Raw genomic sequence first — 27,703 nt, 5'->3', positions numbered from 1 at the left:
ATCAGGTTCTCTACTTTTAACACTATACGATGCGCCACCCAGACGATAGTAAAGACAAATTTACACAGGACTTGACACTAAAATAGATCTTTATTCCATCACATGTCCATTTTAGTAACAAAAGTACCATGGAGTTATTTGTGATTTAATTATTGAGAAAACGGATGTTATACCTGGACAAGAAATGTTGCTATTTCAAATAAGAAATATATATAACGTGTTTAATATAATCCATGGTTACTTACTAAATAAACTCATCATAGAAAATAGGATTGCAAATTTATATTTGCGCTAGACGCACTCATCGAATCAAAAATAGGTTAAAAAGTAGGTAAAAAAGTCAAATAAAGAAGAAAGTTGAAGAGCATTGAGGACTAAAAATTCCTAAAAGTTTTGCTAGATACTGCCAAGGTAATCTATTCCTAATTAGGTAGAAAAGCCTTAATATTTTGTATTTTTGTTATGACTTAAGTCTCAAAACTGAGATTTCCATATCGATTTATATGACTGTCGACACATCTTATCCGTGATTATATCATACAACAATAGTTAAAGTTTAAGAAAGGACACTGTGCTTCTATTATTACACACATCATTGTTATAATTGTCTTTATAGCGTTGTCCCTGCAGCTTCGTGCTTCAAATGTAAACATTAAGAAAACCTTTTGACTGCTAGAGATGAATCTATAAGACTATTAATCATCGTCATTCCAAAAAGTTTCAAGTGGGCCAATTGATTGTTTCTTCACCACTTAACTTCTCGGCAGTGCAACTGTTTCGGTTAGGCAGATGGTTAGGTAATTTGCTAGGCAGATAATCGATTTCCGGTTATTGTCTATTGATAGATCGTTTATTGTATCAATTTTTGCCGATCAATCATTATGTCGAGTAAGAGGGATAGATCTTTTCACTTTGAAACGACTCAGTTTGACCCTTTCCGTTTTTTGAATGTGAGTAAATCAATGTGTTTGACCTAATATGATACATTCTTGCATGTATTTTTTAATTTGTTGGTTACGACCCAAGTTAGCATTTGTAAGTGAAAGATGTTTACAGATTCTGATAGAGATACATCTTTAATTTGTTTTAACATGAAGGGCAATGTAAAGCGCTGTTAATATGCTGCTGTAGAATATGAAACCAAATTTTCAAATGTTATGGTGAAGCAGGGTTAAGAATTTTGTTTGGTGTAAAATTACAATGAAGAACAAACTATTTATTAACATCCGACCAAAAAAATCGCAAATATTGAAATACAGTTCTATGACATTAGAAGTCCAGTAAAAGAGATACCAAAGATACCAAAGAGACATTCAAACTCATAAGTTGTGAACCATCAACGCCATGGCTAAAAAACTGGAAATGTCTTTATTTGGCAATATTTCAAGCACAGAAGCATGGACATAGTCAAGGACGATTTTGACTTGAAGGACGCGACACTAGTAGATTACACGGTACTTTGAAACCTATAAATGCATCTAAATTCCGAAGTCAGCATATAAAACATGACTGGTGTTCAACATTATGTTAGATTTAGACAAGGTCAGCAGTAAAATTCGCTATGCCTAAGTAGATTATACGGATATCAAAAGAAGTAACCTTTTTACAACATTGGTTCTCCTTACTTATCTGACAAAATGTTTCAGTGATGATCGGTTGTATCTATGGGATACCTAGGAATGTTATTTTTATTGTGACAAGGAAGTTTATTAATGATCTGAAAATTCACGTTATATTGAAACATTTAAAGATGGATCATAAAATTTGTAAACATATGCGTTTACTATAGAAAGCTTTTTCCTTGAAGGTTTGTTCTTCTTAAACCCTTGGCTTTGCTGTTCTTTTTTTTTTTGCTTATAGATAAGCGGACTACGCAAGACAAAACTATGTAAGTATGCACTCGTGCATTGCTTTTTAGTAGTAATTAAGAAACTGCTACTAGTATTAAAACGTCCTGAGCTAAAGTTGACCTCAGGTGGATTTAGATATTCTTTCATACCGACCGTGCAAGACCCTCATCAGTATTCAAGGTCGTTAAAAGTCACTCTCGTTGTCGTATTCTTGCATATCTTTTTTGATAATATAGCGCCTGACGTATTGTTATAGTATTAAAACATCCTTGACTTACAATGGCTTGGGTTTGAGTATTCCCGACGAAGGTAAATCCCAGAAAGCACTTCGGATGGACCAAATTAACGACAACTGGAAAACTGTCATAAATGATTGTTGTGATATAAACATACAGATATATAACATTGTGACCCCTATAGGCATCGTCTTATTTTCAGCCTTCAATCTACCGAATAACTTTAATCCAAGGCCAAATTTGACCATAGATAGCGAGTTTTACCTTATATTAATTTATAAATACTAGTACTATGTACAAATTGATGCCTTACAATTGAATTGAAAATTGGCAAGAATTAAAATAGGGTGTTAACACTTAAATAAAGAAGATTTATTATGCACATACTAGGAATTAACGTTACCCTTAAAACATACATAATCTTGTAAGCACATGTCATGGGTTACCTTGCTGTAGTGTTTTTCTTCGGTTGCAGTCTTTTCCTTGCTAACTTTGTTTTCTGCTTTAGCCTTACATTTATGTGTTTTTAGTTCAGCAAAATGTATTAATTGTAGTGTAAAGGAGCAAATAACTGACAGGAATAAAATCTATTAAAAAGTAAAATACAATGAAACAATTACAACAAAAACAATTGCTAAATGTCGAGTTCCTGTCTTTGGTCAGGCACAATTAAATGCAGTGGGGTTAGTAAGTTTAATGTATGTATTGTATAAAACTACCTGGAAAAAATATGAATGAGTAGTCAGATTTTTAAACATATTTTAAAAACATTATTTGTTATTAATTTTGAGGATAATTTATTAATTCAAAAGGTCATATATGTTCAATGTGTTCCAGACCATCTATCTTAAGTCATAATGTCAAGTAACTTAATTTTTATACTCTATATAAATCAATGTAATCAAAATCATACGGAAATTCTTGTTTCAAATTTGTGGGTAATTTTACATTGCAGCGTAATAAATCATTCGATAAAAACGCATAAAGACATAAAGCAATAAAGACCAATTTTCATTGATTTTCACATAAAAATTTGAACAAGAAAGTTAAATCCCACCCAAGAATTAAAATCCTTTTATGTTTGATGTTTAAAACACTTAACTATTTAGGATAATCACCAGTCAGTTGCAATTGTCAACATTGGCGATTTACTTAGGGAGACAGTCGGTAATACTTGAGCTGGGTAACCCTCTTCCTACCAAATATATACGGCATGTAATATCCTTTAGAGAAGCATTATATTAAAGCCAGTAGGCAATTAAAATCACAATTAAGTGTTTACAAACCCACTGACTGTACGGTTATAACTGATCAGTTTCTTAAGCAGTAAAATCTCGAGAAAATTAAAGTGATTCTTGTTAGTTAATCTCTTCACCCGACTTGTTTTCAACCTTTTGTCATAGTAAAGCTTCCGAACTATTGCCATCTGAAGCAATTTTCCGCGCAATTCATGTCCAATAAAATAAGATCTACAAATTAAATCATTACAGTACTAACTAGCTACATGAAGACATTGAACAAGTCGTGGGTTTATTTCCCAATAGAGATTACCAAAAGAAAAGCGTCAAGTTAAAACCTTTCGCTTGATTTTTAAGACGATTCTGAGGTACTCGACAATCTCAAAGCTTTCATTGCTACACCGCACAATTGTGACAATTGGTAATATAATTCAATTAATTTACTGAATAAGATCACAGTGTTTCAGGGGTTGTACTTCACATCTGCGTGCTAAATTTTCTAGATTAGATCACTTCATTCCCCACCACGTACCGCCTCGCTAATAATTGTCCTCTATAATGTAGAATTTCGTTCGTAACGGGATCGATAACATTAATTTGTCCATCCTAAAGAACGTGACCGAAGACTTGGTTTCAAAGCGATTTTCACTGATTAAACATCATTTTCGGTGTGCCGTATACAACCATTTTGACTCGAACCAAATGTCTTTTGCATCTAACTACATGGTTGATTACTTTATCAAATGAACAGTAAAACTGGGTGCCTTGACCGGGAAAATTATATGTACCTTACTTAATTATTAATTGATAAATCTCATTTCTATTTTTTAATATTTGATTTATTTGTGTGATAATCATTTACACAAATTGAATTCCAAGAGTACATGAACTGTTAATATTTGGTCATTAAACAAACCCATACAGATTAGCGTAGAATTGTAAATTTGAGGAGTTACTTCTCCACACAAGAAACCAATTTTAGTACTGATTTATTTCTTCTAAAAGGGTTGATTACGTTTAAGTATTGTTGTCCAGATCAGCATCTTTATTTCGATCAATCGATCCCTTTTCTTAAAGGAAAATATTTTGCATGGTCCATGAAACAGCTCTCTGTTTTCTTGGCAACACATTAAATAGTTCAACAAAACAACAACACTTGTTTGGTATCTAAGCATATTTTGAATGCGACAAAATTTAAACCATGTTTTGAAAAATGGTATCTGTCTATTTCCTATGCTGATATCTCCGTTTTTTCCCGTTTTCTGGATGTCCTATTGAATCACTAAAACGTCTCATATCTGTACGTGTTTATAGTCCATTCTGTATGATGAATTCTTATTCGTTTCTTTCATACATAAATGATAATGGATATGTATCTTAATTCGCAAAAGATCAACAACAAGCAACTTTTAACATTCTGATATAAGAACGAAAACCACAGACGTGTTCCGGGATAGTCACTTTGATTTGGTGGGTAATAACACAAGCATTTTCAGTACATAATATCATTCTTGTTAACCCATATTAGAGGTATTACAGATAAAAAGCCTGACAATTATAATGCATCATAATTGCAATTGAACAGCTACAAGTAAAAACATATCAGGCTTATTATTTGGTACACCAGACGCGCGTTTCATCTACACAAGACTCATCAGAGTTGCTCTATTCAAAACAGTTAGGCCTAATCATCCGCAAAGATGACAAGTAATAAAAACCGAAAATTCCGAAAAGGTTGTGCAAAATACGACAAAGGCAATCAGTAGTTCGAATAATGTTATAAACAGTAATTTTTCAGTAAGCGAACATATATATGATACACACACCATGCATGCAAATTGGCTGCAATACCTCTCTAAAGAAATTATGTGAGAAGGAGAGAGGACGCCAGACGATAATTACCTCATATAAACTCCTTGGCCTGACTATAATAAAGTTTTCGCAATATATCGTTTTATTTATTGAAAAGACATGCACACAAACCAACAACACGACGGACTAAAATGACATGTACAACCAACAATAACGTGCAATGTTTGACAAGACTTAACAGACCACTCAATGGTAACATGAAGTGGCTATAGGTTACGACACCTGGTGAGTAAATTTCTACCATACTTATCTCCCTGTCAAATAGTCTAAGTAAGTTAAATCTACTGTCTATGTACAAGTTTGTGAGATGTCAGTGTCTGTACGACTAATGCACCTTCAAGACGCTTTTCAACATCTTAATTAAGTTTTATGTTTTAACTTAAAAAGAAAAGTTAACTTTCACACAGCATGCTATCATTTATGAGTCTTTACATTTTGTATATTGAGACAGTGAGAAAATTGGGTTTTTAGCTATAGGTCGCATCTGTGAATGGGATTGTCCTTTTAAATTACAAACTTAATACAAAATAAAAGAAATTAAACACTGACACAGCGCCTCCTTCCTTTAATAGACTCTTGATAAATAAAACGATGACTCTACCGGTAACAAGGGAGAGGTTTTGAAGTAAATAACAATATTTCTTTTATACGAGATTATAATGCATAAGTAAAAATTTGGGAAGAGATAGAAAAAAGTGCATTATTCAGTTTACAAAAGTAAAATATATCTTGTGATGCGACCATGCAAACAGGCTATATAGATTAGACCGTTGGTTTTCCCGTTTGAATGGTTTTACACTAGTAATTTTGGGGCCCTTTATAGCTTGTTGTTCGGTGTGAGCTAAGGCTCCGTGTTGAAGGCCGTACTTTAACCTATAATGGTTTACTTTTTAAATTGTTATTTGTATGGAGAGTTGTCTCATTGGCACTCACACCACATCTTCCTATATCTATAAAAAGACTTCTACAATCGTCGGATATATATATGTCAACGAATGAAGAAAGAAGTGGCATATAGATCTATAGGTGTATATGTATTGGGTGTTTTTGAGAAGTGTTTCAATCATTGATATAACAGTTTTCTGGTTGCACTAATAAATTGCAACACTGCAATGGTGTCTTACTGAACATGTAACGATATATTTAGATACTTAAAGTTGGCTTGAAAATGCAATTTTGGGGGAATTTTGAGCTTTTCGGTTAAATAACCTAACATGGGCATGGGATTGGTGTAGAAAAGTGTACCATTTGCTATTCAGCATACACATTCTATTGCATTTTGGGGGTATACCAAGAAACGTTAAGGAAAACGTCTAAGCCATTTGTCAATGTTGAGACAGACTTTGCGGTCTACACAGAAATTGTTTTTGCATCTTGAGTGTCCAAAGTACATTATCAATGACATATAACATGGAAAAAGATTTATAAATCGCATTATAACAAATGTTTTCACGACAAAAAGCTGTCTGACAAGCCATCGGTAGGCATATCTACAGCAAGGCTACAGGGAAATAAACCAGAGATGATAAATAGTACAGAGCATCCAGTTAAACAAAGACTATTTGTATAATCATTAGTACATCATCATTATGACAGCATGTAGTATGTCTTCCAAATTCAGACACGAACCTTGAAATTTATATTTTGCGGATCTTTTATGAGATAACCATCATAAAATGCAACTTAACGAATTTGTTGCTGTGCATTTCACAGGTATTTAAAGATAAATTGCAGCTTTTACGAGTTATGGTAAAACTAAGCGCACTTTATTTTACGTAGATTGACTAGATAAATCGCTGCTATCACAGGAGCAAATGGTTCATTCAACTACACGAGGTACTACATCAGATCATGTTCATCTTATAAAATGTACATTTTTTGAAGTAATGTGACTACAATTGCAGTATAAAACAGATTTTTGTCAGACAACGTTTTTATCTCAACTTTCCATCATTGTTTTTATATGTCGCACATCCATATAGGGTTTCATCTACTTCACATTTTATTTCACGCCTAGCGTTAGATGTAACTTTAACGACTTGCCATATTAAATGAAGTTTAAAACATGATTATTTATTTTTATGATTTACAGCGAAACAAAGATTATACTTGAGCGTCTCAGGTATACGTGTACTACTATCATCGTTCAATGTTATACATTGGAAAGTTATTTGTGTGGTTGGTAGACATAGGTGTTCATTTAGATAATCTGCAGCTAAGTAAATAATCATTATAAGCATGTACGTCATTTTTTAGCAGACACTGAATTGGTTAAGATTATATATCAAATTATCAAGCGATAAACCGGATTTTTTTTTAGTTATACGTCCTTGATATGGTCGATGGGCAGTGGTAAAACAAATACCAATAGTCAGTAGCAGAACTGGAAAATTCTACCTCAGGCATAGATTACCTTAGCTGTATTTGGCAAAGCTTTTAGGAATTTTGGTCCTCAATGCTCTTCAACTTCGTACTTTATTTGGCCTTTTTAACTTTTTTGGATTCGAGCGTCACTGATGAGTCTTTTGTAGACGAAACGCGCGTCTGGCATATATATAAAATTTAGTCCTGGTATCTATGATGAGTTTATTCTAAATCACATACAAACAATGTGCAAAATATTATAATCTGATGAAAAATAAACCTAGGATTTGTTTCTAAATGAGACAGAAACCCAACAATACACTAGATCAGTACGGCCATCAGAAGTTAAACACATTATGCCCAACAATAACAGAGTGTTTATAAACAATGGCAAGATCTAACTAAATTCCACAAACACGACTCTACAAGAACACCAAAGCACCTGATTGTCTAAAACAAAGAAATATACAATGACAACCACACTAACTATCAAAATCTTCTACACTTAAGGTGAGAGGTACGTAAATAAACGCCTCTAGCGAAATGGGGAAATCGACAAAACCAACAACCCCTCATCCATAAATCCAAAGATACATACGACGACAATCACAGACAGTTGCAAGTTTCTTGGAATGGAACAAGGTGAACCCCGCCTCCGGGTGCTGAATTTTCTCGCAGCGTTAAAGACCCATCCATAGTCCTCGGCAGTTTTCTCTTTCTTAGTTGGATTGTTGTCTCTTTGACACATTTCCCGTTTCCATCTTCATTCTTTAGAAATATAATCAACTTTACCTGTATTGCTGTTAAACACTTTTACTTTAGTTTACATACATCTATAGCATTGTTCTATAATGTCCTCGCCTACCTCATGATGCTTTGTTGTTGAAGTTTTGTCATACACTTACTGTTTATTTCATACATCTATAGCATTTTGTACTATAATGTCCTCGCCTACCTCATGATGCTTTGCTGTTGAGGTTTTGTCATACACTTACTGTTTATTACATACATCTATATCATGTTATAGTTATTGACCAAGCAAGTCGGTATATTGGATTTAATCTGCACGGGTTGGGTGACCCTTATTAACGCGAACGACGTAGGAGTTTGGGTTAAGGGGTCATGCAAAACATGCAGATTAAATTCAATATACCGATTTGATTGGCCAATAAATGTTTTAACGCATGACGTCATCAATTTACGTGAACGTTTTAGAAATATGCAAACGATATCCCGCAATCCACGGCTCCTAGAAAAATTCTTGTAGAGTAAAGAAAGGGAGAAATACGCCTTTATGTAGTATAAGGTTGGTACGTTTAAAAAAAAATATATATATTTAGGCTCCTTAATTGTTACATTATTTGCGATTTAATATTGTAAATTTTTTCTATCGTTTCTGTTAAATTTATTGTACTTTCAAAACGGTGTTATTGAGTAATTTTAATTGCTTTTCTTTCCTTAATGATATGCTTAGAGAAAGATGAACCGAGGAAGATGTTAGTACATAAATTTAAAATGTTCAGTTAACAGAAACAACGGTTCTCTTCCCAAACTTTACCCCCCTGCCCCGACCACAAATTTAAATTCGATTCCCAAAAGTCCCTATATAGGAATAAATACGCCAAAAAGTAATGAATTTCATTGAGTCTATAACTTATTCAAATCAGATTTCATTACCTGAATATTCTTATATACATGATTTCTTTTTGGCAGAAACTACAAAAAAATCGTAATTATCTGTTCTGACTTTAAAACACTGAATTTAGATTTTCAGTGTACACAAAATAAAATAATATATGTCCCAGTTTAGAAAATAGAAAAGGAAGGAGAAACCTTTCTTTTTTCATCAGGGGCCTCGTTTTCCAAAAAGTGTAAGTAGTTCTTCTACTGTAATTACTAGACCGTCAACACTGAGGGTTTGAAGGCGAACTCCGCCCGTGCGTTTTTTTTTTACTCCAATATTAGTTGATTAGGACTGTCAATTTTCCTATCAAAGGGGCTACCTCTGCCAATAAAAACTGGGCGCCACAAAATAGCCGAAATGTGGCGCTTAAAAGTGATATTAAAATACCAACAATCAATCCATATTTTTTTCTTTTTTTGAAACTACGATGTCTGTACAAAGTGTTTAATTAATCAACCTTTGTGTTTCTTGAAGTCAGAAGGCGGATTCGTTTTTAGTTTGTTTGTTGTTTTGTTTTTGGTTTTTTTTTGGAAAAGGGGGGTGGGGGTATGGCAAATTGTTTGTTCACCATTGAATTAGACAACGTAAATTTTTAGTCTCGCTACAATCGTAAATATTTTTCAATACATGTTACACCCCATTCGGAATCCAGGAAACGCCCCTAAAGGTAAAAAAAGATTTGAACTGTGCCGTATACCTAAAGGAGTTAATGCACACCTTAGCTGTGCATTATTCAGATTATAGCACAGTAAGAACAAAGAGATTTTACCCATGTCATGTGTAAATGTACTATAATGTCCTCGCCTGCCTCATGATAGTAAGTAGTGGCACGTATTAATGAAGTGAACATGCTAGAAGAACAATGGAATAACGTTGTTATTTATACACATCACATAAATCTGCAAAAAGATACAGTTGGAATATATGTCATGCTAGAAATTATAACACATTCTGAAAGGTCTGTTAATCAACGTTATTTTTATATTTTTGACAGTTTGTTATTTTTTGAAGAATTGCAAATGTAAATTGCACATTTCTTTATTTATTAACAAAACTTTACAAACTAATTGTATGTTTTATCAAATGCACAACTCCATAAAAAGAATGTAAGATTATTTATGCTAAAACTGTCAGGTATTCATATTTTGGATTTCCCGATATCAGCATAAAATTTTAGTCTTGCAGTAATTTTTTATCTTAAAAATAATATATTATGTAAGTGATTGTGTTTGACTCGCAGTAAATTTTCATGAAAATAATGTATTACTTAAAATATTGTGTTTGTTTGTAGACACATCTTGTGTAATGATAAAGAATGTAAATATTTCGATAGTATTGTGTGCATTGCATTCGCGAATCCTTTACGATTTTGAAATTAAAAAATGTGTATGACTGCATTTCAATGCCAACAAGAGATATGAAAAGTTCTCATATATTCACTCATTGGGCAGTGCGGGACGTTTATAAAACCTACATTGTGCCGTTTAAGTTTATTATCATAAGACATTTTGCAATTTTAAGTGTTTTGAACGCATTTCAGGACATCCCAACCAAAATATCATATAACAAACACAACGTTTTTTTCTTCGGATCACAATCTACTGTTCTGGTTATGAATGGTCTACCTATTTTTTTTTTATATATAGATTCATTAGATTTAACCAAAGTCTATACAATATGCATTTTGATTATCTAAAGAAACACCCTTCCGGGGCACCTGAGTTTACCTAGGTGAGTTTTTTTTGGTTTTTTTTTTTTGCACAATCTGCAGTTTTCTGTTTACCATTTTTTGTTTACAATGGAATTGTCTCATTTTCTTTGTATAAGGTTTTTGATTTCCACCTTGGTATCAACTCCCCTTTTTAAAATAAAATATAAGAATATATCAAATAGTTATTAAAGGTATGATGCTGTGATTTTGTGTAAAATGGTCTTGCTGATAAAGTCAATGCATGAAAATTTGGTCTCCTCTGTCGCAATTTATTTACTGCTTAATATTTGGTGTTGATGGTATGTTCATACTTTATTTCTCAGTGCATCTTTCTTGGGACAATTGCATGGCGTCAGTGGTGCATGCTATTTACTCTAGATTACGTAGAGTATAATTCAGTACTAGTGTCACCACTTAAGACTTAAGACAAACGCGCGTCTGGCGTATTAAATTATAAGCCTTGTACATTTGATAACTATTAAGACATTTTATGGTTGCCTTCATTAATACGTATTCTACTGGAATAATTACTTCCGATGTGTATATGAGTTTGTATTGCGTGGTGATTCCATATTCGTGTATTTAGCATCATAGGTGGTCAAATGAATGTCGGTTTTAAAATATGTTTTTAAAGATATGCCATTCAATCAAATTTTTAAATTTCTGTAAAGGCGAGGATATTTCACTGTTCTAATTATATTTTCCAGTGATCAAGTTCCATCGACACAATTTAAACATGTCTTTATGGTATACTCTTTTGTAGATGTTCACTTTTGATCATGGTTTTGACAGCAGACGAAGAGCTTCCAAGAGACAGTGCAGTTTCCTTTTTATTAGAATATCTATAATTAAGTAAGACGTCTTTTTTTTATTTTCATAAATGAAGCTATAGGCACAGCAACCCCATTACACAAAATACGAAAAGACAACATACGGTCCTTAACAACAAACGTGCTTGTGTCTACACAATATGTGAAGCTCTAAACCAATTTATTCAGAGCCAAAGAGTTTTAAGTGAATCGAACAGAACCTATCAATGATCTCACATATAAATCGATGTCTCCACATAACAAAACAAAAAGCACAAACATTAACTATATATTTTTAAAAAGACAACACTGACTATGAACAGGCACATGCAAATATTATGCATTGGACAAAACAAGATCGCTAGCAAGGAACACTATAAGGTTGGCTATAATAAATAAACATAACACATTTACAAAAAAGATGTAAATAGAAGGTCGAATCAATCAGGAACCTGAACACAGTACATGCCGTTTTGTATATGCCTAGAGTTATCAGCGGTGTTACCGTTGATGTCGGCGCACTTTGAATTTTAATCCCGCGGAAGAGACAATCTTAATTTGAAAATAAGCTCTAAAATCGCTTGACTGAGTTCAAGACGTAATGTATATATATATTTATTGTGCTGAAATATTTTCCATCTGATGACATTTTATATTGTTGGTATATCATATATATTTTTTTTACATCTTTTATTAGTATCGTTGAACAAATTGTTATACTTTTATATACATATGCATGACATTTGCAACACCTTTTCGGGTGTTCTGTTTAATATTGTACAGTTGTATCATAAGAAGTGACCTAAGCCTGTACAAAGAAAATAGAAATCCTTTGAACCCGTTTAGATTGATTGTCAATAACTTGCTTTAGCGAAGACGGAACAAGGGATATAAAACATCTATAGGGTATGAGCCAATACCCGTTCTTCAGATCCAAAATAATATATGTAAAAGTATGTTTCTATAGACTAGATATTTTACCAAACTATTGGTTTATATAATTGTATGTTCATTTTTTTTAAACGATGCTTTCAAAAAGAGAGCATATTCATAAAGCTTTTTATAAGTGACAGAATACAGATATATATGTTTCTATGCGTGTGGGATAATCTCATTAAATGAAGCATAATTAATGAACAGGGGTAGAATAAAGGAGTTGTAACAGCTTGTACCTGCCGTAGTCGACGCCAAATTTCAATTGTGTATGCACATCGGTACATGACGGGTAACTGTTGAATGTTTGTACTTTTAAAAATGTTTTTTTTCCGTATATTAAGACGCTATAATCTAACTCTGGACGGAAGTTTTAGTGACATGTGGAAGGATACCATACACATGCTTTCTCAAAGACAAGTGTACAAACATATGCATTGTCAAATTAACATTTTACACGTCTAATGTTGTTGTTTAAACAATCTTATTGTAATATATATAATTCCTTTCCATTGACTACCTCTAAATAATATAAGAGACAGCAAACCATTGACACCATATACATGTATGCCACCCAGTTATGGAGATGGTAAAATCAAATAATTGACTATCACGTATAGTTTTATAGCAATGGCTTATACAACATTAAAGTTATTATTTATTTATCTAAAATTTATTTGTTTCTTTTTTTCTTTTTATCTGTTTTTATAGTGGAAGTTTTTTGTGTAAGACTTTGTAAGTCTGTTCTGAATTGTTACACTCTAAACCCCTGACCTTACTGAAGACCGCATGTTGAACTTTAAAAAGATGTCTTTTTGCTTTCTTGTGTTGATGAAATGATGTCCCGTTGATATTTTCTCTTCATTTTTTTCAAATGTTTATTACTGGCAATATTCTTTGTCTGAAAAGCCAAGTTATTAATCTCGCCATGGTGTTTTGTAGTAGATATACCACAACCGGAAAATGAAAGTGCATAAACACGCATTCGTTCTATATGCATTGCACGATTTTATTATGAGAATTAATACTATGGAAGAAAGCTGTTGTAATTTTTCCCACATAAATGCGATTCTATATTATCACCCATACCAGTTACTGGTATACTCCTACTGTTTGAATGACCTCAACGTGGCAAAAACAATCAAAGAAAATCAAAGTAAGACTTGCTTTTCTTTAAGAAAAATGGTAAATAAACGAGGCGAAGAAAATCTTCGATGGGGATCAATGGTCTAAGTGATGATTTTTTATACCCCCTACTGGAGATCGGCCACAGATGTCAGGATCTACACCATTGCATCCACTAAGACATATGTTTGTAAATCTTCTATTTAAATGAATTTTCACGTTTAACACGGTAATTCAAAAAATAGATAAAATCCCCTTTCACGTAATGCATATAATTACCCGTATTAAGGAGGTAGTACATGTAAATTTGATCCCATCTGATACACTTACGACTAAAACCCAGCACTATGACACCTCCGCTTTGTTTCTTCTCACATGCAGCCGTATTGCAAAGCGAGCTGTTGGTTATTGTTTAAATCTTTGACAGCCATTGTGTTGCTAAGATGCTGCGGTGTGGATAAAGGAAAGATCCTTCCTATATCACACATAGATAGAAAGTATAAATAGCGCCTTTTGTTTTTGTATCGGAAATGAGTAGTTGTTAATGATCTTAGAAATCCACAGTGGTATGGATCTAAAGTTCATTTGACTGTACAATTAGGTATAAATGAATTCGCCACCATGAAAAGACGGAACTTGTATTGAGGAAAGTAAAAAAAAAGTTTCATTAAGTCTTAAGGAGGCGTATATATTAACATTATCTTCGGAAAAACTCACCTCGACCCCATTCAATAATTTTGATTTGTTTTTGCTTTGATGTCAATGATTAAGAGTGTGATCGTAGTGTTTTCTATTGGGAAACATAAAGCAGTGAATTAATTTCTTTGAAAATTCATAAAAATAGGGAAAAAAGTAGAACTTAATTACCGAACTCCAATACATATTTGAAAAATGGGGAATTCCATAAAATAACTGATGTAATCAAACGTTGCCAACCAATGAAACGAGTGAAAAACAACTGTCATATTTCTGGCTTGGTACAGGGATTTCCCAAAGAAATGGGTGAACTAAAAAGCAACCACTAATATAAACATTTACTGAACAACTAGTTGTTGACCTTGTAGGTAAATAATTTGATTGAAATGAAGAACAACCATTTGACTATCTTCAATAATTGCCTAAACCAAGTCATTAGAAATTAAAACATGATTTCTGCTATGCACAGAAACATGATTTCTAATCCAAATAAAGTAGTTTATCCTTTCTTTCAATAAATGCAAGCATTCTTCAATACGAAGAATATTTTGCTTGTTTCTATATTTGCTCCTTTTTCTGTAGGTTTTATTAATCCACTTATCCAGGGATGGAAACTTACATAACTCTAAAAAGGAATGAACACTTGAAAACATATTTGAATTTGCTATTCATAACAACTTCATTAAATGTTAACTAATGTAATGACAATGTCAAATAAGTGTATAAAGTTTAAGCAGATTTACTTAGAACAGGTTTCAAGATGTTAAATATTTAAAGTAAGGACTTTAATATGTAATTGGCTGACCTACTGTTACTTACCTTACTCCACACGACTACCAACTGTCTACAAACAGTGCTAGTAACATACATGCATACTGATTACTAACAATGTTAAGCCTCGGTCACACCTTACCGGATAGCTCGAACGGACGCCTAACGGATAACATATTTTCAATCCGTTCATGTCCGTTAGACGTCTGTTCTTATCCGTTAGACGTCCGTCCATATCCGTTGCATGTCCGCTTTAAGCGTACGTTTTATCCGTCGACGTCCGTTCTGGCCGTTGGAAAATTTTGAGCATGTTCAAAACTTTGAACGGACGTCCAACGGATAAAATGTCCGTTGAACGTCCGTTAGGCGTCCGTTTTGTACGGTACTCGTCAGTTTCGTTTCCGTTTTTATCCGTTACGTGTCCGTTATACATCCGTTGGAGGTCTTGAAGATAAATTCACCAACGGACATCTACCGGATGTTTAACGGATAAAACGGATGTTGAACGGATGAGAAACGGACTTCTACCGGACGTATAACGGATAAAACGGATGATGAACGGATCTGAAACGGGTAAATGCCAATTGAAAATTTCGCGTCAGAAATGCCAATTATTGGTATGTCAGATTTCTTAAGGTTCATGAATTCTTATTATTCTTAATCGATCTTAGAGTATAGGCATGTCTTCACAATCAAGCAGTTCTTATTCAGGCCAGACACTGCCCTTTGGCGGAATTTGGAAGAACAAACCAAAACCAGTTACACAGAAACATTTTGAATATTTATGCGATTTACATGTATTATTATTGTCGCCTTTGATTTTTCCGTATATCTTATTTATCCGTTTTATCCGGTACGCTTCCTTTAGGTGTCCGTTTTATGCGTTACTCGTCCGTTGGATGTACGTTCGACATCCGTTCTGTCCGGTATGCGTCCGGTTCTCGTACGTTGCATATCCGGCGTATGTCCGTTATACATCCGTTACATGTCCGTTTTATTCGGTCAGTACATCAACGGACTCCCAACGGATAACAATTTTGTCAACGGACAACCGTTATTTTCATCCGTTAGACGTCCGTTCGTGCTATCCGGTAAGGTATGACCGAGGCTTTATCGACCTATATTGATTACCAACTGTGTACAAACAGTGCTATTAAAATACATGTATACTAATCATTAACAGTCTATAAACAGAGCTATCAACCTACATGTAACTAATTACTAACAGTTTACAAAGTTATCGATCTATACTGATTACCACCAGTCTTCAAACATTGCTATCGACATACATTTATACTTTATACTTATAGTTTTCGACCTATATTGATTACTTATAGTAAACAAACAAAGCCATCACAATTTATTTACATTTATACTGACTACTACATAGTTTACGACCTTTACTGATTACTACATACAGTATACAAAGTTATCGACATATACTGCATACTTACAGTCACCCAACAGGGTATCGACATATACGTATATTACTAAACGTATACAAAGGTATCGACATAAACTGATTACTAACATACATCCAGTATACAAAGGTATCGACATTAACTGATTACTTACTTACTAACAGTATACAAAGTTATCGACATAAACTGATTACTGACTTACTAACAGTATACAAAGGTATCGACATAAACTGATTACTGACTTACTAACAGTATACAAAGGTATCGACATAAACTGATTACTGACTTACTAACAGTATACAAAGGTATCGACATAAACTGATTACTAACTTACTAAACGTATACAAAGGTATCGACATAAACTGATTACTAACTTACTAACAGTATACAAAGTTATCGACATTAACTAATTACTAACTTACTGACAGTATACAAAGGTATCGACATAAACTGGTTACTAACTTACTAACAGTGTACAAAGGTATCGACATAAACTGATTACTGACTTACTAACAGTATACAAAGGTATCGACATAAACTGATTACTGACTTACTAACAGTATACAAAGGTATCGACATAAACTGGTTACTAACTTACTAACAGTATACAAAGTTATCGACATTAACTAATTACTAACTTACTGACAGTATACAAAGGTATCAACATTAACTGGTTACTAACTTACTAACAGTATACAAAGGTATCGACATAAACTGATTACTGACTTACTAACAGTATACAAAGGTATCGACATAAACTGGTTACTAACTTACTAACAGTATACAAAGTTATCGACATTAACTAATTACTAACTTACTGACAGTATACAAAGGTATCAACATTAACTGATTACTGACTTACTAACAGTATACAAAGGTATCGACATAAACTAATTACTTACTTACTAACAGTATACAAAGGTATCGACATAAACTGATTACTAACTTACTAACAGTATACAAAGGTATCGACATAAACTGATTACTGACTTACTAACAGTATACAAAGGTATCGACATAAACTGATTACTGACTTACTAACAGTATACAAAGGTATCGACATAAACTGATTACTGACTTACTAACAGTATACAAAGTTATCGACATTAACTAATTACTTACTTACTGACAGTATACAAAGGTATCAACATTAACTGATTACTTACTTACTGACAGTATACAAAGGTATCGACATAAACTGATTACTAACTTACTTAAAAGTGTACAAAGTTATCGACATAAACTGATTACTAACTTACTGACAGTATACAAAGGTATCAACATTAACTGATTACTAACTTACTGACAGTATACAAAGTTATCGACATAAACTGGTTACTAACTTACTAACAGTATACAAAGTTATCGACATAAACTGATTACTAACTTACTTAAAAGAGTACAAAGTTATCGACATAAACTGATTACTAACTTACTGACAGTATACAAAGTTATCGACATAAACTGGTTACTAACTTACTAACAGTATACAAAGTTATCGACATAAACTGATTACTAACTTACTCAAAAGTGTACAAAGTTATCGACACAATCTGATTACTAACTTACTTAACAGTATACACACTTATCGACATAAACTGGTTACTAACAGTCTACCAACAATCATATCGATAGTTATGTCGACATAAACTGATTACTAACATACATCCAGTATACAAAGGTATCGACATTAACTGATTACTTACTTACTAACAGTATACAAAGTTATCGACATAAACTGATTACTGACTAACTAACAGTATACAAAGGTATCGACATAAACTGATTACTGACTTACTAACAGTATACAAAGGTATCGACATAAACTGATTAATGACTTACTAACAGTATACAAAGGTATCGACATAAACTGATTACTAACTTACTAAACGTATACAAAGGTATCGACATAAACTGATTACTAACTTACTAACAGTATACAAAGTTATCGACATTAACTAATTACTAACTTACTGACAGTATACAAAGGTATCGACATAAACTGGTTACTAACTTACTAACAGTGTACAAAGGTATCGACATAAACTGATTACTGACTTACTAACAGTATACAAAGGTATCGACATAAACTGATTACTGACTTACTAACAGTATACAAAGGTATCGACATAAACTGGTTACTAACTTACTAACAGTATACAAAGTTATCGACATTAACTAATTACTAACTTACTGACAGTATACAAAGGTATCAACATTAACTGGTTACTAACTTACTAACAGTATACAAAGGTATCGACATAAACTGATTACTGACTTACTAACAGTATACAAAGGTATCGACATAAACTGGTTACTAACTTACTAACAGTATACAAAGTTATCGACATTAACTAATTACTAACTTACTGACAGTATACAAAGGTATCAACATTAACTGATTACTGACTTACTAACAGTATACAAAGGTATCGACATAAACTAATTACTTACTTACTAACAGTATACAAAGGTATCGACATAAACTGATTACTAACTTACTAACAGTATACAAAGGTATCGACATAAACTGATTACTGACTTACTAATAGTATACAAAGGTATCGACATAAACTGATTACTGACTTACTAACAGTATACAAAGGTATCGACATAAACTGATTACTGACTTACTAACAGTATACAAAGTTATCGACATTAACTAATTACTTACTTACTGACAGTATACAAAGGTATCAACATTAACTGATTACTTACTTACTGACAGTATACAAAGGTATCGACATAAACTGATTACTAACTTACTTAAAAGTGTACAAAGTTATCGACATAAACTGATTACTAACTTACTGACAGTATACAAAGGTATCAACATTAACTGATTACTAACTTACTGACAGTATACAAAGTTATCGACATAAACTGGTTACTAACTTACTAACAGTATACAAAGTTATCGACATAAACTGATTACTAACTTACTTAAAAGTGTACAAAGTTATCGACATAAACTGATTACTAACTTACTGACAGTATACAAAGTTATCGACATAAACTGGTTACTAACTTACTAACAGTATACAAAGTTATCGACATAAACTGATTACTAACTTACTTAAAAGTGTACAAAGTTATCGACACAATCTGATTACTAACTTACTTAACAGTATACACACTTATCGACATAAACTGGTTACTAACAGTCTACCAACAATCATAACGATAGTTATGTCGACATAAACTGATTACTCATAGTCTATCAAAAGGGGTATCGACCTATACTGAATAATATCGATTATACTGCGTTCAGACGAATAAATGGACGAACTGTAATTGTAAATGCTCATAAGTAAAGTATGGAGAGTTATAATTATATTCATGATCTTTGTAAATAATGCTGTATCTATGAAATGTTTATTTAGAATATCTTGGAAAGTTTCCTTATTTTGTAGTGAATCCTTAACCAAACTTGTAAACACTCCCCTTAAGCTTTCTGTTTTCTTGAAGCATCATATTTTTTTCTTTCCATGTATTGACATTTAACATTTTTCAATTAAGTGTATTATATATCGTATTTGCGGTGTTGTTTTCATCTGTGTCTGAAAATCACTTTCTTTTTTCTTCCAACAATAACCAGACAAATTTGATATGACAATCATTGTGTATTGAATAATACTAAACTTAACATATCTAAGTGTCAGCGTATAAAATGTCGGCTAGTCCAGCAAAAATCGAATGTTCGTTTAGTCTTGTAATCGAAACTGAATATCAAATGAACAGACGTGTTATATTTCTTTACAAACATTATTTAATAAAACTAACTGTAATAGAGATATGTAAATTTTATTTTCCTCCGAATGATATTTAATGTAAATTATTCGGGATCTAATTGCCGGCTAATTCATTCGAGGCTCAGCCTTCGCTTTTAACACAAAGTTAATACTGGTTGTACTGATATGGTTTGCAAATGAGTGTTTTTCTTAGCATATTTACATTGGCATTGTAAATTAAAGTATACACAAGTCACGAAGTGGTTTCCTTTTTCAGACGGCACCTCTTCAGGAAACGGGCATTGATCATTTTCATCCTGTATAAAATATTAATACAATTGCATGACACCGGTTTTTCTCATACTTCATTACAATTGCTAATGCGAAATCTGAATTGCACTGACAAATTTTGCATAATACTGAAAGCTAGCGCCACAAACTATCTTTTTCCAGTAGGCGATCGGCCGTCGACAGTTGAACATTATAAAGATTTTATTTCTCTAAATGGATATTTACATAATTTTACTTTTCATAGTTATACATTTACATAGGACGGAATGTTATTTGTTATTCAGCTCATTACTATGTGGTATCACGTCTCTCAAATGAACAATCAGGATTCACACAACACTTCGGACATGATTTAAATGTTGTGTCCAGTTGGTCAAAGTTTTAAGATGCGTTAACACGGATAAGATGACCCAGTACCTGTCTTCTACCCGTTCTGCTACATTACATCAATTTATCAAGGTAAGTGATCTCACCTTCTCAGTTCTACACCGCAGTCAATAAAACACACGTTTTAAGGTTTTATCATATTCAATAACAGTTTATAATAGTACACACAGTCACGTTACATTTTATTTTTACTATTATAAATATTGTAAATGAAGACAGACTTGCCTAATACTGTGTTTTTCACTCTTTTCGTTTCGGTATATGCGCATGCGTGTAATGTTTTTTGTTTTGGTCTGTAATATCATTAAAATAAAATCGAAGAAGTAAAACATATGCTACCTTGTTTCTCAAACAAGTGCTTGTTTTCAAAATTAATATTTGCATCATGTTAATTTAATTAGTTATCCTCCTCTAAACATAGAATAATCTTCAACTCGTAACAGTTGAAAATGAACTTGTCAGTTGATTTTACTTTTGGCTAATTTATAAATACGTATGAGATTTATAATCTATTCCTAGTCGACGAAAATAAAAGTAGAATGTCTGATCTTCTTCACATTCATTAGAAATAAAATAATTGTATATCATCCCAGTCTATATTAAGACATCAATTATATTATTAAGATGCTAATTTTTTAACCGGGTTACAGCTTACAATACAAGTATTACCAAATATTTTTTTTATGTCGTTACGTGTTTACAGTACCAGCATATTGTAGGCTAGAATATATGAAAATGTGGAACATTCTTTTGAATAATTCGTTAACTAAAGACTAAAACAAGACAAATGAATGTTAACAAAAGTCAAATGACCCCTTTGTATCCTCTTTTTCACAGTCTACGGACATATGGTACCTTCTCAAGGCAGCTTTCTACCCAACCGTTGTGGTTTTCATTTGCATAGGGAACTTTCTATTATTGTCAATATTTGTTTGTTTCCTCCCAAAGTGCTGATGTCATCTGCATCTTAGTCCTTTCTTCACTAATCATTGATTCATTCATTTCTTTAAGGTAGTTCATTTTTTTTCCAATTAAGTAAATTTATGGCTCTATTTAATCCTACACTCTAAATACTTTTATGTTATAATTTGTTATGTTCTGACCCGTCTAAGATTCTTGTACACCAACTTTGATTTGAAAGATTATAGTAACTCAAAGATATAATATATATTAAGTAAAGGTTGTAATTACTGGGAAACCGCGACCTTCAAAATCTTCCTTAGTCATCAGACCACTCACTATAAAGTGACTCGACTAGTATAAATAGTATCAGACAAATATATATATGCGACTAAAGTTTGATTATGAGGAAAATATCGAACAAAAGGGGGGAATCGATGGACATAAAAGGCCAATAAATGCTACAAGGTTTACAGACGGCCATCAATATATCTAGAAAGCAGTAAACTGGCGGGTTTCATTAGTGGAACAGGATCTACTGGCTCATTTGGGGCACCTGCACTCAGCCCTGTTTTGGTGGGGTTGGTGTTGTTTATGCTTTAGTATTCTGTGTAGTGTTTTCTGGTTTGTTGTTTGCCTGTACTTAATTAATTAATTATTTGACAATGATGTTGACAAACTAAATAATATTGCCTCAAACTTTATCTTTCAATACGATGTTATCTCCTCACATGCATCTGTAACCACTCAGGTAGTGTACATGTAGATGTGATGTTACTCTGAAATGGAAACATCACTATTGGGAAAATATAGTTTGAATCTTAATGGTTGAAACAATTGTTGAAATTTCCTTGCATTGGAATTTTAACTACAATTGTTATTTTGTTTTAGAGTGGTGTTAATACAATCTCTTGCCATTATACCTCGGATGTAAAATTAAACCGATCTGCACTGAGAACACAAACATATTTAGAACAGAGGTCTACTGAGTTAACTGTTTTGAACTATTTTCCAGTAATGCGAATGAGGAAATAATTTTGTAGACATTATAAATGACATGTACATTATATGTCACTTCAAAATGAAATTAAACTGTGTTTCTTATGATAAATGTTGTTTAACTTTTAAGGTCACGCTTAAAAGCAAACAGGACGGGCGTTTTGGTAAAGTCGTAGTTTTTTCAATTTCCTTTCCATAAATGTCACTAATTTATTAGTTAATTTTATTTTAGTCTTGTGTGGGAATTAATTAGTTTGTAAAATATGTTTCTAATTGAATTTCAAAACGATGTTGTGTGCAGACAAACACCAGCTTATGGGATAAGCATGATTTTGCTGCTTATGACTTTTTTGCCACTATAGTATAATTTCTAGTTTGTTTTATCCGGTAACACACGATTCAGTTTGTTATCCCATAATCGATGCAATCTCTCATTTAGAAACATAAGAGTCACTAAGATAGCATGATAAACGCTCATCACACAATTATATATAGCTTTTGCTTAATTGATATTGAAAATTAATGCATTAGTTTTATATTTGGGTTTGCTGCGTTTTTCTTTGTTTTTCTTTGTTTTATATTTTTTTATTTTCATTTTTTTTTTTCGTTTTAGAAGTATATCTTTTTTAAGCTGTTAATGGAGACTAATCATATGTTCTTTACATTGATATGGTTCTTTTCGCTCTTTTGTCGTACTTAGTGCTATTCTGTGTCTTTAATTTGCTTTCATGCGATAGGACCGTCTCACTCCTAAGGGTGTTTGTATTTTCCCTTTCTCACAATTGTAAGAATCCTTTCTTTCTAGAAGATTTGTTAGTGCTTTCGTGAAATTATTTGTCATGTCCTTTTTAACGACTTTCCAGTATGAGCTTAAAAACATAACATCGGTTAGGTCTGATGGATATGCGGTGAATTATTTATGTAAAGAAACTCCATAATTTTCTCTTAAAATCTCTTTTTATATAAGCTGCATTTAAGAAAATGCATTCAATAGATACTATTAATTACCTTGTCCAATTTTGCTTATAGATTGGCCGTCGAATTGCATTCTTTTTTAATTTGTTTCTGTTTTAAACATGTATTGCAGGTCCCAAATGAAAACTTCTTTCCTTCCTCTTATTTTGTTAATCATTGTTTCTATAATATTGAAGGAGGTATGGCCGATTTACCCCATGATTTATTTCACATCCGGACCATCTTTAAGAAGGTCTACTAATTTTACTTAAACCAACAGTATCGTAGCTCCATGTGTGTTCTTACAATATCTTGACTCAAATGAAATAGGATTACACAGTTTTAAATCCTGCTTCTAATTGAAATTCTAAACAATATCATGTTTAAAAAAAAAGGCTAATGGGATTAGCTTGGGTTGCTGCTTTTTACCTTTTCTTTTTCCTGGTAGCATACTTAACAGTATTTTATAACTTACTAAGTTCACGTAATATGTTAATTCAAAGTCATTATTTTATTGTATTTGGCAATAGTAACCTCCCTCAGCAGCAAAATGTAGCGCTGAATAATAGTAATATGATTTTATGTAATTATATAAAATTGTTGATATAAACTCTTTTTTTAAGTATGAAATTTCCAGAGGATATGACACCTTTAAGATTTTGACCCTTTGAATTAAACAAATACATGGGGAATTGGCCCTTTTTCTTTGTATTGGATAGTGACTCCTAAAGTCAATATTCTCGTGAAGTTGTGATCAAGTCTGTTCATGATATTTTCATAATGGGTTCTATACCTTTATATTGATTGTTGATTTTATAACCTTCCTTGAATTACATTTTACCTTAACCTGTTGCTCATTGAAGCATAGACTGCATGTGAAACACCTATTTGGTTTAGATAACAGAATTCCAATGTCAAGTTAGTTTATCAATTTCGTGATATGTTTGCTTGTCTGGTCCTGTTTGACTTTTCTATCTATAATCGAAAATGTAAACGAAGAAAATTACCCAAGGTTTAAGGTTACAACGATTATGTAATGCTATTTTTAGAAGGTAGTCACACAAGATAATTCTAAATACTTAATCTCAAATTTAAACAGCCAAGATGTTCTAATGTCTATAATTACCATAGCTGCTGAAGCGTATCGCATCAAATGGGCCGAAACTGATATAACCGATCTTCTTATTACAGACGTGTGATTTACAGCCGGTAATTATAGGTTTTAAAAATACATGGTTAATAACATTTAAGATTATTTTATTACCTTTGAATTTAAAAACTTTAACTAGATAGAAAATCTCTGAAGTGTGCTTTACATGCATCAAACATAAAGCACGCGATTCAATGGTTTACATGCATACAACAACCTGAAACATTGTCTGTGTGATTCATTGTCATTGTTTAAAATGTAAATACCAATTGTTGTCTCTATAATAATAAGATTGATTGATTGTTGGTTGCTTTACGCCGCATTCATATAATAATAAGAAGACGTACTGATATTCTAAATCTTGATCAATGTTTTCTTAACTGGCGGATTTGTGTAGTGTGTGCTTCTTCCAAATATATTTTCATATTTGTTCCAGTCATGAGTGTTTGCTATGATATTGCTGCAATCATGTTCCAAGTTTGGATTTTTTTTGGGGGGAAACCGTAGTAATTATGAAAATGCACTGGTCATATATGAAATAAATGATTGTGTTTGAAGAGAATTTTATTGAATTTTAGTTGTCATCGACACCTTATATGCATATTAATTAAATAAGAAAACAAACAATTTTACCACATCCAAAGATGTTATCAACAACGTATTTAATCATTTAACATTTAAGAAAAATATCTTTTTAACCACATGTAAAGCGGCTCTTGGTAAAACTAAAGCTAGGTTGACATTCATTACAGGGTTTGAAAGAGCATAGAAACGCCAACCACTAACCAACTGTTATATACTATGGGCTTTGTTGAGGCATTTTTATGGACATATTGTATCTCTGTTTGTTTGTGTGTGTTTTTTTAACATGACCAAACCACACATTTACATGATCGTCAATTAAAGTCCTTACTTGTCCTTGCAAAACTAAACCACAACTCATATATGACAGGTATTCACGTGTTGCGGCTGTAAGTCTCCAACTAATGTCAATCATGTTTCGCGGCTGCAAGTCTCGAACTAACAGTTAATCATGTGTTGTGGCTATTAGTCCCCAACTAATGTTTAATAATGTGTTGCTGCTGCAAGTCTTCAACTAACGGTACATCATGTGTTGCGGCTGCAAGTCTTCAACTAACGGCACATCATGTGTTGCGGCTGCAAGTCTTCAACTAACGGTAAATCATTTGTTGCGGCTGCAAGTCTGCAACTAACGGTAAATCATGTGTTGCGGCTGCAAGTCTCTAAGCATAGGTTAATCAAGTGTTGCGGCTGTATGTATCAAACTAACAGTTAATCATGTGTTGCAGCTGTAATTTCACAACTAATGGTTCATCAAGTGTTGCGGCTGCAAGTCTCCAACTAACAGTTAATCATATGTTGCGGCTACAAATCTCCAACTAATGGTTAATCAGGTGTTGCAGTACAACGCATCTCCCGTATATGGTGTAGGCAAAAAAAAGTTAATTTCGAAGATAAATTAAGCCATTTAGTGGGGGCACGAGGGTTACTTACTTGTATTTGAATTCATTTCTAGGGATAGCAACAATATAAAGCTATTGGCCCGAGAACACAGTTATTTCGTAGTGCATTTCTTTTAGACAATAAATTCAAATTAAAAAAATCGCACCTGCTCTTTCTCAAAAAGATTTTTACAGTGTAGTGTACTACCAGTGAGACAAATAATATCAAAATTATAGAAACTTCTACCAGCTCTAACTCAAAATATTGACAATTCTGTGTTAAGGGGGTGTAAAATTCAGTTTGACAGCTTCAGACGTGCTAAAATTTGACCTTTTAGAACTGGACCAATTTACTTCTTAACATAAAGATTCAGCACCCAATTTTTTTTTACATGTAATTACATCCCCCTACTTGATATTTCATGCATTTAATATCAAGAAATAAATTGGGAAAGTGTATCAAATAAGACATGCAAGTTATACACTGTTTACACTAGGGACTATATTCGTAGACAACGAAAACCAAAGGACGATAACTGTGTCCTTGGACCTATTGATATGTCCAAAACTTGTTAAACATAAAATTGAGAAAGGAAATGGTGAATATGTCAAAGCGACAACCACCCGACCATAGAGCAAACAACAGCCGAAGGCAACCAATGGGTCTTCAATGTAGCGAGAATTCCCGCACCCGTAGGTGTCCTTCAGCTGGCCCCTAAAATATGCATAATAGTACAGTGATAATGGACGTCATACTAAACTCCGAATTATACACAAGAAACTAAAATTTAAAATCATACAAGACTAACAAAGGCCAGAGGCTCCTGACTTGGGACAGGCGCAAAATTGCGGCGGGGTTAAACATGTTTATGAGATCTCAACCCTCCCCCTATACCTCTAGCCAATGTAGAAAAGTAAAAGAATAACAATACGCACATTAAAATTCAGTTCAAGAGAAGTCCGAGTCTGATGTCAAAAGATGTAACAAAAGAAAATCCTGCATTGGCATTTGCCTTTCCCAAATCAAGAACCTCGTCAATAGTTGGCTCGTGTCATATTGTCATCTCGTTTTGTTAGTTTCGTTACTTGGAAAGGTTTCTGTTGATGACAGATCTTTG

General features: G+C 32.8%; 1 long non-coding RNA gene across 2 annotated transcripts in view; it reads left to right on the top strand.

Moving 5' to 3' along the window:
- The first annotated feature begins 20,502 nt into the window (after nt 1-20,502).
- LOC139490818 (uncharacterized) overlaps nt 20,503-27,703 on the top strand; it is a 73,368-nt gene continuing 66,167 nt past the window's right edge. Inside the window, exon 1 of one of the 2 annotated variants that reach the window (XR_011656421.1) lies at nt 20,503-21,191. This is a non-coding gene — a long non-coding RNA (uncharacterized lncRNA). The remainder of the gene's footprint in view (nt 21,192-27,703) is intronic. The other variant, XR_011656420.1, reaches the window with a different exon arrangement.

The sequence above is a fragment of the Mytilus edulis genome, chromosome 10 (genome assembly GCF_963676685.1).
Source record: "Mytilus edulis chromosome 10, xbMytEdul2.2, whole genome shotgun sequence".
Classification (NCBI taxonomy): domain Eukaryota; kingdom Metazoa; phylum Mollusca; class Bivalvia; order Mytilida; family Mytilidae; genus Mytilus; species Mytilus edulis.
This window is presented reverse-complemented; position numbering and strand designations above follow the sequence as displayed.